Genomic DNA, 13,708 nt, shown 5'->3' with positions numbered 1-13,708 from the left:
CCATCTCACACCAGTTAGAATGGCAATCATTAAAAAATCAGGAAACAACAGGTGCTGGAGAGGATGTGGAGAAATAGGAACACTTTTACACTGTTGGTGGGACTGTAAACTAGTTCAACCATTGTGGAAAACAGTGTGGCGATTCCACAAGGATCTAGAACTAGAAATATCATTTGACCCAGCCATCCTATTACTGGGTATATACCCAAAGGATTATAAATCATGCTGCTATAAAGACACTTGCACACATATGTTTATTGCGGCACTATTCACAATAGCAAAGACTTGGAATCAACCCAAATGTCCGTCAGTGACAGACTGGATTAAGAAAATGTGGCACATATATATGATGGAATACTATGCAGCCATAAAAAAGGATGAGTTTGTGTCCTTCGTAGGGACATGGATGCAGCTGGAAACCATCATTCTCAGCAAACTATCACAACAACAGAAAACCAAATACCGCATGTTCTCACTCATAGATGGGAATTGAACAATGAGATCACTTGGACACAGGAAGGGGAATATCACACACCTGGGCCTATTGTCGGGGGGGAGGAGGAGGGATAGCATTAGGAGATATACCTAATGTAAACGACGAGTTCATGGGTGCAGCACACCAACATGGCACATGTATATATATGTAACAAACCTGTACGTTGTACACATGTACCCTAGAACTTAAAGTATAATAATTTTAAAAAATAAGGAATTAAATATTGCTTTGGTTGGGTGCTTTCTCATTCTGACTGATCATGTGAAACACCTAGGAAATTTTTTTGATTTCTAAATTTCACTTCCAACCCATCAAAATAATCATAAGTATACATAATATATTCTATAAGAGTTGTTTGTTCCGCATGTAAGAACCTCTTTTCAGGTCCCAGGGATACTTTGGCAGAAAGGCAAAACCCTAGCTGTCAAGGAGTTTACATTTTGTTGAAAGGCTATTTTTAATAGAATGGCCAGAGAAGGTCTTGTTGAGATGACTGTTAAGCAGATACTTGAATGAAATCAATAAAGCATCCCAGTCAATACATTCTAAAATGTCCTCCTAATTCTTGTAGGAAAAAAAAAATGGCTTATGTGAAAGGATTTGATAAAACATATTTTTTGTAGGATATGGTTTTGTTGTTAAGATATGTTTGTGAAAACTGTATGAACCATTTGAACAGAAGCAATTTGATTTATTGTAGATAAATGTATACTCCGTGACAAGGCCACTTTAAAAGCAAAGATTATCTTAAAACCCCATTGAAAAAGAAATATTCAAGTCCCTAGACTTTCAACCTAACTACTGTTTCTATGATTAAAATGATAATATAAAAATAGCTCAAGCTCTAAAATTATATTGTATAAAATTATGGATGCATAAGAATCAGTTTCCTCTGAGCTTTGATAATTACATTTTAAATAGAGTACTGACATGCTGTAATTATAATATTAAAATACTAAGATAATCAAAAGCTCAAAGGGGTATTCTGGGCTTCTGAAAGATTTTGTAAATGTCATTAAAACTTTGACTTTATTTCCATTATATCATAGGAAGATTATTATTATTCATGTGTTTCTGTTCACATCTAACTGGAAATCTTATTCACACAGAAAATTATTGCCATCGTATCTAATAACATTGATTTAGAAATTATAATTTCATACAATGCCATTCTTTTCTTCCAGCAGATTAAAAAGTCTCTTTACTTTCACTCTTTCTTCTTTCTTCCATTTCAGTGTTATTCTCTCTTTTCTAAATTCATTCAAATCTCTCTTTCCCCCTCCTTTTGTTTATATTCTTCTCCTCCTCTATATCCTTTGGGATTTTGTTCCATTAAATGTGTCTTTCTCTTGAAGTTCTGATCTCTTTTTTTTTTTTTTTAATTATTTTTATTATTATACTTTAAGTTCTAGGGTACATGTGCATAACGTGCAGGTTTGTTACATATGTATACTTGTGCCATGTTGCTGTGCTGCACCCATCAACTCGTCAGCACCCATCAACTCATCATTTATATTAGGTATAACTCCCAATGCAATCCCTCCCCGCCCCCCTCCCCATGATAGGCCCCGGTGTGTGATGTTCCCCTTCCCTAGTCCAAGTGATCTCATTGTTCAGTTCCCACCTATGAGTGAGAACATGCGGTGTTTGGTTTTCTGTTCTTGTGATAGTTTGCTAAGAATGATGGTTTCCAGCTGCATCCATGTCCCTACAAAGGACACAAACTCATCAACCCAAATGTCCATCAGTGACAGACTGGATTAAGAAAATGTGGCACATATACACCATGGAATACTATGCAGCCATAAAAAAAGGATGATCTCTTTTTTTATATTGGATTCCTCTCCTCTCCTCTCCTCTTCTTCCCTCCCGTCTTGTCTTGTCTTGTCTTCTCTTCTCCCCTCCCCTCCCCTCCCCTCCCCTCTCCTTTCAAAGGTGGGTTTATTGTATGTTACAAAATCCGAAAGAAGTTGAAAGCAACCGAAGAGAGAACCACAATAGCTCCAGGGTCCTGGCAAGCACGAGTGTTGAGACTTTTACTTACATCTCTGCTTTTCCCCAAATGTGCACCAGATCCATTGGGCTGAGTTAATTATATTGACCCCTATGCATGATAAACTTGTATTGTTGGACCATGTGGAGCCTCTGTCTTTTTTTGGTTTTATATTTTCTTTCATTAATTTTTTTTTGCCTCATCCTCACTTATTTCGGTTTCCCTTTCACCTCATGGATTCTTGCTGTAATGTGCTTGGAATAGTCCTTATATATACATGAATCTTTAGAAATATATAGTATTGTTTTAATTTCCATAATAATCAGGCCTAATATTTTTGTAACTTTTTAAATTGAATCATAATACTTGTACAGATTTATAGGGTATATGGTTATATTTTGATACATGCCTACAATGTGTATTAATCAAATCAGGGTATTTAAAATATATGTGACTTCAAACATTTATCATTTCTTTGTGTTGGCAACATTTTAGATCTTCTCTTCTGGCTATTTTGAAATCAATGTTAATTTCTTGTTAATTATAGTCACCCACCATGTTATTAGACACTAGAACTTATCCCTTCTATCTAGTTGTGTTACATTGGATATCTTCTTTTAATGTACATCTGCCAATTATCTTAATATTAATATTAGTTAATATTGAAAATAAAACAAAAGTATAACATTCCTAAGGAAACCACAACTGGTTGGATTATTATTACACCTCTTTTCATCATGCCATTAAGCTTTTGGGAAGGACTGGGAGCACCTTATGCTTATTATTGCTTATTTGCCATTCTATCTTTGGTCTTGATTCTATTTCTTATCTTGACCAAAAAGTCATCTAATAGGTTATCAGTGTCCTGAGTCACTAAATACCTACTTCTTGAACTCTGCATGTTTTCACATTATAGGTACCTTGTTCTTGAATTTTCCTTCCATAATAAGTAGCAAGTAAATTTCTTGCTTTACTTCCTATCCCTCTTCTCCATCTGAGTCTTCTTTACCATTCTCTTTTCATTAATCATAAGTCGCATTTCTTTATCCATTTTAATATAGTTTTCTCCTAGTTTTTATTCTTAGCTTCTCTTCAACTGCTAGTGCCTCAATTTCACTTAATACTTTCACTCATTTAGCTTTAAAAGTGTTCATTATTATTATTATTAAGGTGTTATTACTACTATTTGATAATAAATGTATTTCTTACCCTCATTTTTGGTTAAGTGTGTATGAAGATGAGGATTAGAGCCAAAAGAAATATAATTTATTGTTTCTAATGCTGTGCCATCAGTTTAATACTGTGTTCAAGGAAAAATGTGATGGTTGTATCAAGGAAAAATTACTACATATCCTTCTGTCAATTGGAACTGCCCAAATAAAAATACCATTAATCTGGATGGTGAAGAAGAAATAGAACGTTTCTCAAGGCATAGAAAGAAAGAACAATCACTCCAGACAGAAGCAATAATCTATGTAAAATTTAAACAATCAACTTCAGGATAATAATGCTTCAATTTACTTTTATGATCCTGTTTCTCTCCTATACTTCAGCCTTGCCTTTCTACCTATCTAATGCACTTTTCCATGAGGACAGCCAGGCAGACCACAAAATAAATACCTCCTCTGCCATTTCTCTCACCTGTACATATGCTTTCTACCTCAGTTAATGACCTCATTCTCCCAGCCATCTAATGATTTTTGGAAATAGCTTTAACTTCCTTTATCTCACCTACTCTATTCAGTAACTTACCCAGTATTATGAAATTTTTAGTCTTAATGTTTTTTGCATCCTTTTTTTTTCTTTCAGATTGTATCTATTAATTCATTTATTCATTAATTCATTAATCACTTTCTGGGAGCCTTCTAGAATACTACCACTGTAGCTTCCCAAAGCCACAGTGATGAACCAACCAAGCAAAATTCCTACTCACATGACTTTACATTTCAAAATAATAAAGTGAACAAATACAAATACTGAGTAATTTTTCTGCATATGTTATGGGCAGAAATACCACTTCTTCAGTGTCACTTGCTTAGAAAGGTTGTCCAGAGAAAGCAGACGACAAAGTACAGAAAGAGAATCAGTTAAGAAACTGTGGCAGCTGATACATGGGCACACGTCCTGGTAAAAATCTCTCAGTAGCTATACGTATGTAGCACTGTGCTAGCCCATGGGCATGCCAGGATGTGCTACCACAAATCAATGGTAAGTATATCTCTTCTCCCCATTCTTCCTGTTCTCCAGTTTTCCCTTACTATTTTCAACTCCACGAACTCTGAAGAAGGCTCACAATTTAGCAGATGCTGAGGAAGTAGAAGGCATTTTTACACTCACTTAAAAAATTGTTAAATATATAATTTCTATCATAATATAAGGATAAAACACAAGATGAAAATATGTCATTATTTGATGGAAACGTTACATATCATAGATGTTTATTAAGATTTTTTCAATACAAGATTCAAAGTTCTGAAAGACCTGTCTGGCTTGCAAGAACTCAGAAAAATTTTCATTGAAAGAATTCTGACAAGTGACCCCACAAAAGTAGCAGTGACTCTAAACTTCACAAAATAGCTATTTAGAACTTGCTACAAAGGAACATCCAGTTTTGTCAATGTAAATAAGCCGAGATACATTAACCATGGGAAACTACCATTTTAAGATGAACTGTAAATTAAGAGTTCAACTTTCTTCCACATTATCCCTGAAGTACAAATCATGGAGGCACAGGAGAAGACAATTAACAGGTTTAATAGAGTAAGAACTTTGGTAATGAATGTTTTATTCAGAGGTAAACAAATCAGTTTTACAGGTAAGAAAGACTATTGCTTGTTTTTCATTTATTTGTTTGCCTCTTTAATTTTATGCTCAACCTCACCTATAGAAGGCACCAAACTAATGTTTTTACCAATAGGATTACATCAGTGTCATAAAGACATTGTACTGTCCTTACTATGATTATTTGGCTCTTATATAATTTACTCTGGTATAAATCACAAAATGCAGTCTCTTCAGAAGCAACAATTTGCCTAAATGGTACTTTTTTTTTTACAATATTTTTTATTTACAAGTAATAATCTTATTTAAATTTGATTTACTAATTTTAGTAAAAGAAAAAAGGAGAGGAGTAATATTGGGTTTCATTAACTTTTTTTTTTTTTTCTTTTGAGATGGAGTCTCACTGACGCCCAGGCTGGAATACAGTGGTACGATCCCAGCTCACTGCAACCTCCACCTCCTGAGTTCAAGCGATTTTCCTGCCTCACCCTCCTGAGTACCTGGGACTACAGGTCTGTACCCAAATGCCTGGCTAATTTTGGTATTTTTAGTAGCGATGGCGTTTTGCCATGTTGGCCAGGCTGGTCTCAAACCCCTGACTTGAGGTGATCTGCCTGCCTTGGCCTTTCAAAGTGCTGGGATTATAGGCATGAGCCACCACACTTGTTTCATTAACCCTAAAGTTAAGGATTTCATTAACTCTAAAGAAAAGAAGTGGTGTCTGTATAAGAAACACCAGGACTTAGGGATTTAAAAGTGTGCTAGCTTCTACCCAGCCACTCTCCATTTCTGTCCCTTCTTCACTGGGCATTGGCAATAGTATCTTCTCCACACAGCTTTATACCATAAGTTTAGAACATGACTGTAGGCTGTGCTAGGTCTGCATCATCCTAGATAAGCATTGATATACTTTGTACTCTCCCTACAGGTATCAGAGGGGTGGCTTACAGAATGCTTTCCATTACAGAGTTAGTATGGAAAATCTAGAGAAGGATTCTGATTGGCCTGGATCCAGTCATACTATACACTCTTGCATTGAGAGGAACAGGATATTCTTGAGTCCTAAGTTAGTGGCGGTGGTGAAACGCTATGATTTGCATACAGAGTCACAAGGAGTTTTGTAGGGATGGATAGGTGTGCTGGCGGAGTGGACTGCAGGAACAGAACAAATAACATATGGTCTATAGTGCAATTTGAAAATATTAGAGTATGCTTTTATAGTAAAGTTATTGAATAAATTCATATTCTCAGTATATCATGTAAATTCCTTGTTTTGAAATTTAAAATATTCTACACAAGTACAGAAGGGAGATCCTCTAATATTTGAAAATCCTATCCTCATTGCTATTGTTTTGATCGTGCCATTAAGTGCTACCACATGTGATGGGCTCTTTTTTGGTCTCTTACCACAAGTAGAAACCTATTATCCTTCACAAAATTTAGAATGTAAAAGAGAAAGAAATAATTCACCTTTGACATATATGCCCCAATTTCTAGTCTTGTTATTTCTCAAATTTCTTTGAAGTTGGGCCTCACCTTGACCATTGGTATTTCCCTTTTTTAAAATTATTATTATTTTTAATTTTAGCTACTTTCCTATACTCTATTTGTTACAAACAGTGTTCTCTGACACCTATATAATTTTTACAGCCTTTTTGAGAACCCTTTTGTTCCATTTGGGATTTAAATTAATGCTTGGTAAGACTATGTTATCCATCAGATCTCTCTGTGCCTCAGACTCCCAAAACTGTTTTCTTCTCAGAAGAATTGTTCTGCTAGTGTCCAGTCCTCTCATCATATAAGATCTTGGCACATTATTGTAAACACCTCTCCTGAACTTTTAAATTGAGTCAGACAGCCAAAGAGAGCAAATGAATAAGCTTTGGGAAAGAGCCTAAATCTAGAATTCAACCTTAGCATCTTCCTCCTTGCCCATTCCAACTATTGGATCTGCTTTTAATGTGTCCGGTCTTTCATGTGTGGATTCATATTCCAGTTACTGATACCCATCTCATCCTCACCCTCATGCTGGCAACCAATGATGCCACTTCTCTGTGTCCCTGATTTTTGTTGGTCTTGCTCCCTCCTCAGACTCCTCTTAAAGATTTATGTTTTCACTTTCTCTGTTTTACCTCAACTCTACTTCCAGCTAGGAGACAGTGCTCACTCAAATTGAATCCAGCCCAGCCAGACTAGCCACGATCTTTCTGTCACAGTCTTATACAGAATCAATATGAATTTTTGCTGATGTTAGCATTGTCACCTTAGGGGCTGTAATTTTCTAAGGCTTCCTGTGAGGACTAATCAGTATAGCTACCAAAATCTTAGAAAACTACAGACCTCATGATGACTATCACTATCATGGAAATAGGAGCTATGATGTCCCAAGTCCATTTCAATGAGTACATTTTATAAAACTGTATATAGAGAAAATAAACCCCTTCTCCACATGTGTAATATTAAAAAATTCCTTCCCATTTCAGTTTCTTCCTCTCTCCAAAACAACCTTTATATTCTATAATGTATTGTAGAATTTTTAATGGAAAAGATGAAGAGAGTATACTTGTATATCCGGCCTTTAGTTCAATTGTGGTGATGGGCAAAGGAATTCTTGGCACCTTGACAGCTGTGTTGTTTACATGTAAGAGAAATGTTGAACTTACATAACTTTAATGCAAAGACCATGCTAAAGGATCCGAACTCTAACTCTAATCGTCAAAAGACACTCTAAAAGCATTCATAAGAAAATTCAAGTTATCTTTGGAAGATACTCTCAGTGGGTGAAATATATAAAATGTTAGAAAGCTTTAAGAGGATTTAAGGAGAAAAAGGGAAGAGGAGTTCATATTCAGCTGAGTGTAGAATATCTCATAGCTTTAAAACTTTTGCCTTAAGCTCAGGACAAATACAATTCAGTCCAATTCCAATTGAGCATCCTCCTTTTAAGGTTTTCTCAGCAAATAATGCTGTCTTCATATGGCCAAGGGCCTTTCCAGGAGAACAGGTAACCACAGGGACAGGAGGTAGATACATTCTAGGCAGAAAAGGGCAGGCCCCTGGTGAAAAGCCCACCCTCAAGCTGAAAAGCCTGTAACTGCAGCACGAAGTGAGAATTTGTATCCCTGTTTTCCCATTTGAGTGCTCTTTCCCTAAACCACCCATGCCTACCCCCACCCTCTCCCCTGCCCCACTCCCCAACCTATGCCCATAAATACCTCATACTCAGTTGGAGAAGAGCAGAAACTACGGCTGGATGTCGGAGAGAAGTGTCTTGGCTTCAGAGGGACAGCTTGACAGTGTAACTTTGGAGAAGAATCCAGCTGCTGTAGATGGTCAGACTTCAGGTATCTACTCACCTCCTCCCCTTTTCAGCTTTCCATCCCCTTTTCAGCTCCCAGTGAGAGCCGCTTTCATTGGCAATAAAGTCCCCAACATTTACCATCCTTCAATTTGTTGATGCGACCTCGTTTTTCCTGTATGGCAAACAGGAGCTCAGGAGCCACGAGTGCAGATACAAACAGCTGTTACACTGGCCCTTTGCCCTTGCTGGCACAGGGCGGCCAACTCATGCGGAAAGGCAAAGAGTCCACTCAGCTGTTAACACTTAAGCCATCCGCGGTCAGCAGAGCTAAAAGAGCACTGTAAAAAACGCCCTTTGGGGCTTCAGAGGTTGCAGGCACCCCCGCCCTGGAAAGTGCCGCGGGCCGCAGGGAGTTCGCTGGCTGGTTCCGGTGCTCCTGTACTCCAGTTCCGGTCTCATTTGCTTGCGCGCTCCCTCCTGTTAGGAGCTGAGAGCACTGGGCTTGGTAAAGGAGGCACACCTGTCAGGAGTCCCGTGAATGAGTCAGCGAAACATCCTGCTTCATTGTCAGGGCCTGAGTGTGGGCATCTCAGGACCTTGTCCATTCTCCTTGTGCTCCAGGCTGCTGCCTCCAGTGTCCTGGCCTCCAGATGGAAGAATGCATGTGACACCTGCAATTCCATAACTGTTTCTGGCTGAAGAACTCATCTATGAAGTCAGGAAGCTCAGCCTAAGTGTACTCCAAAACTGCCCTTTCCTAAGGATTCCAAATCCCACATCCATCTTTTTGGAGCTGGGAATAAGTGTTTTCACCTGGGTATCTGGGCGGGGCCGGGGGATATTGCACATGTGGCTGAATGACCAACCCTAAATTACCAATCCAGAAAAGATCATTAGAGATTACTTAGAGAAAGTCCTTGTTTTACAGATGAAACAACTGAAGCCAAAAATAGTAAAATGATTTATTCTCAGTGATCTAGTAAGTTAGTCACATGGTGGAACTCAACTCTTCAGAGCTTGTTCCACCAGATCACCCTGCCTGCTCTATTTTTTCTTTTAAATGATCAGAGCAGATTTGTTTCCAAAATAAAACTCTTCCACTAGCTGACATTTTAAGAACATGAAAACATTTAAGTAATAAAATATTACCAAGCCCTCAGTAATGTGGCCTTATTTACAAAAGAGCAATAGTCAGTGAAGGGTAATCTCCTCCCACTGCACTATAGTCATAACTTTATTAAAGCATTTGTCATGCTCTATATAATAATTATTCTCTATGCCAGTTTTGCTGTATGTTAATGTTAGTTTATCAGGGACGTGCCTTATTCATGCATAACTCAATAATGTCCAACAGAAAAACAGTGTGTGTGTGAGCGGTTTAATACATGTATGGTACATAAATAAATGAATGGATACCTATATGAATACATGGAAAATGTGAGAAAGAAAGTTGCATATGGAGGTGGAATCATGCTATAAGGAGCAGATATAACCAGGACAGGATTGATGTGGGCTTGATATTTGAGTAAGGAATAGAACTGTGAGTTTATATATGGTCTTGCATGACCATGCAAAATTGTATAACCTATGAATTCAATAATCTGTTCTCACAGCTTGATGTGCAGCCAATAATGTTACCTATACCATGAGTTCTTTTTCAATACTGTAGGAAAAAGCCAGTTTTTATTTTCCATGTCTCCCCAATAATCATTCAAGTGTCAACTAAGTAGAAGATTATGTGTTTTTATTTTTTAATGTGAATGGGCACAGAGGACATGAACAAACTAAAGATTGTGATACATTTCAGGATGACAGAAGTCTACTGTGGTATGATTTATGGATTGCTATTGGGAGAAAGTCACAAATATCACAAGGAGAGAGGTCTTGAGGGGAGGTTGGAGTCATTTTTCACAGTCTTGTCCTTAGATTCAGAAGATTTATTTAAAGAGTGAGTTTTGGGAGTAAGGTAGTAATGGAAGTGATTGATTGAACTACTGTCTGTCACATCCTTCAAATCACTCCTCAAACCAACAAACACACATTAAATATATCGACTTTTGATTTCGCCCAAAGTAGAGAAAATATTCTACAAAAATACAGTGGCCTTTTGGAAGTGGATAAATCTTTCAGAGTGGGTTTTGGTGCCCTAGAATAGGATCCTCCTCTGTGGCACTAGTGGTGGTATGGGGTGTGACTACTGGTTGTTATCCCCTATCCTCATGCTTAGAGCTTGGGGTATATATACCTTCTTCTTCACACAGAGGCAAGGAAGAGCAGGAGAAAAAAGGCAAAACAAAACATAGCTATCCATGGGATTAACGTTTCAGTATTAACAAAGAGGTTGGAAAAATTCTCAGCACGAAAGCGTATGACCAAGTTACTCAACCAAGGTGTGTGGCGCTATAGCAAATAATGATGATTTAGGGAAGAAAACAGAACATAAATAAATCTTTATTAGTGTTCTATGACAGAATCAAGATGCTCTTGCACTAATGTAAGAACAACTTACACTGAGAAAGGAGCAATGCAGGGACTTCATGGTATTGAAATTAGTCAACATAATTAAAAGTCAAGAGAAAGTAAAAAAAAAAGATTAGAATTTTCTTAGAACATGGTTAAAAAAAGAGATATGAAAATTTTTGAGGAAAAAAGCAAAGAGAATCAGTCCAAAGGACTAATAGCTCTCTACTAGTACTTCCAGAAAAAGATGACAAAAAATTATAGGGAGATTAATTGTAGAATGCAAACAAAAATATGCTTTTTAGACTGAACAGAACCACTGCATACTGAGAATTTACTTAATGATTATAATATACATTATTTGGTTGATGTTGACACCAAAAACCAACACTTTACCACTACACAATATATGCATGTAACAAAATTGCGCTTGCATCCTTTACCTTTATACAACTAAAAAAATGAAAAACAGCTGGTACATGATGTTGAAATAAAATTTCAAAATACTATATTTGACATTGCCATTTACTTACCAAATCTGAAAACAGAACAAAGTAGACACTGTCCTTTACTTCCCTCTCCTTCTTACTGAGAAGAATCTGAATTTGTTCAGATACCTAATGGGAAGCAATATCTTAAGACAAGTTCAGTGCCCTTTCAACCACAGGAGATAAGTCTTTTACTTGTTTAATGATGGAATGAAGACGTTTGCCCATTATGGCCAATTAAATGAAAAGGGAGAAGTTGGCTACAGGAGATTATGTGAGAAATACTTTTTTTTCCTAAGAGAAAGAGAAAGGGGAAGAAGAGGAGAAAGAGAAAGGGGAGGAAGAGGAGAAAGAGAATGAAGAAGAGGGTGAAGAGTAAGAGGCAAGAGGAAGAGGAGAAGGAGGAAGAATATAGTTATAGCTTAAAGGATCTCAGAAAAATTAGCTCCAAACCTTCAAATCAACCCCAGAAGCATCTACATTTATATTTTGTTTTATGTGAAACATATAAAGACCTTTTATGTTAATTAAATCTTGTATCCTTTAGTTGCATATAAAAAGAACCTAATTACTACAGTCAAGGCTAAAGAGAAGCTCCAAAAGTTTTGAAGCTGGTGGGGGGATGACCCCAAAGAAATTAGAATGAGATGAACATGATACCTTTTTTCAGGATCACTAGGTACTTAATGACAAAGAAATATTATCTCAAAAGTTTTGTGATAAACAGTTTTGAAACTGGGATTCTATAACCTATTAAATGATCAAATATGAAGCTATGCAACATTTTTGTCTCTTATACATTTTTCTTGACGTAATTATACAATACTCTATATCAGCAAAATGAAAAAGGAATCTAAGAACTGAAGATGACAAATCTAAGCAAATTGGAGAGAAGTGAGAGAGAGGGAAAAAAATATATCCCAAATGACAGCTGTGCAGTAGTCATAATAAGCAATCTGTACAAAACTGACCTTTTATCAAGAAGCTGCATAATCCCAGTGCTGTGATTTAAAAAGCTGCATCTCTTCCTTCAATGAGATAAAGACAAGCAATTAAAAATTCCAGAAATAACAAAACGTATAAGAAAATATGTTCCAAACGTGGCGTGATTTTTATTCAATGATCAAATTTAAGAAAATGAATTTTATTGAATCTTGGTGATTTTAAGATCCTCCTTTGAACAGCACAGAACTTATTACTTGGTATTGCTAAGAAAAGCTCCTGTTGTTCAGTCTTCAGCAGAAATGGTTTCTCAAACTTAGCACTATCGACATTCTTTGAAATGGGGGAATATCCAGTGTGATATTTGGCAGCATCCCTGGCCTCTAGCAGCTAGATGTTTTTAGCACTCTAGTTGCAACGATCTCAGATGTCTCCAGTCATTGCCAAATGTCCCTTTGCAGTGGGAGCTTGGGAGTCAGAATTGCTCCCAATGGAGAATGATTACTATAGGAAAAAAAGGACATCTTTTTAAAAAAATCTAAAAAGACAATATAAATGTTCTAAATTTTGAATACATAAAAGTAGGGTCACAGATGAGAGAAGATGAGTAATGATGTGTGACCAAAGAAATAGATGGAAGTAAAGGATATATTGTTTCTTCTTCTGTAGAAGGAAGATGAGAAACTAAAGTTCTTGAACTGATATAGATATCAAGGTAATTCTTAAATTTCTAGACCATCATCAACAGACTAAAAACAACTATGTTAAGTTTAAAAAGTCATCGGGGGAAGGAGGTATGATTGCAGGAGATGATGTGGGTAAAGTATTTTTCATAAGAGATAATAACAAATATATGGGAAGATTTTCAAATCAAGAAGTAACTGTTTATGCAAATAATGTAGAGTAATTTCTACCCAACACACTAAATGTAAAAAGTCAGGTAAGTTTTCTCTAAAGAAGAAAAGCTTTGACTTTCTGCTTTTTTTGCTGTCTATATGTATGTATATGTTTATATATGCCATTATTATAATTTAAAACATCTTCTAAACAATGTATTTTATTTGCCTTTAAATATATCTTAGTATCTACCTTACTCAAATGACCTCCGGGGATTAACTACTATAGTTTTCATGGTAAAGACAGTGAACAGGATAATTTTCAGATCAATTTCTGGTACTTTTCCCTTTCCAAATTACCTGGACAACATTTTTCCAAAATTTTTGTGGGACATTGTGGTTCAATTTCTT

General features: G+C 36.5%; 1 long non-coding RNA gene across 1 annotated transcript in view; it reads right to left on the bottom strand.

The window, feature by feature from the left end:
• The window catches only part of LOC116270562, a 93,697-nt gene extending 84,242 nt beyond the window's left edge, over positions 1–9,455 (bottom strand). The window contains exon 1 of the long non-coding RNA XR_004178663.1: positions 8,486–9,455. This is a non-coding gene — a long non-coding RNA (uncharacterized LOC116270562). The remainder of the gene's footprint in view (positions 1–8,485) is intronic.
• Between the last annotated feature and the right edge of the window lie 4,253 nt (positions 9,456–13,708).

Source organism: Papio anubis, chromosome 15 (assembly GCF_008728515.1).
Source record: "Papio anubis isolate 15944 chromosome 15, Panubis1.0, whole genome shotgun sequence".
Classification (NCBI taxonomy): domain Eukaryota; kingdom Metazoa; phylum Chordata; class Mammalia; order Primates; family Cercopithecidae; genus Papio; species Papio anubis.
Note: the sequence above shows the minus strand (reverse complement) of the source record. Positions and strands in the feature narration are given on the sequence as shown.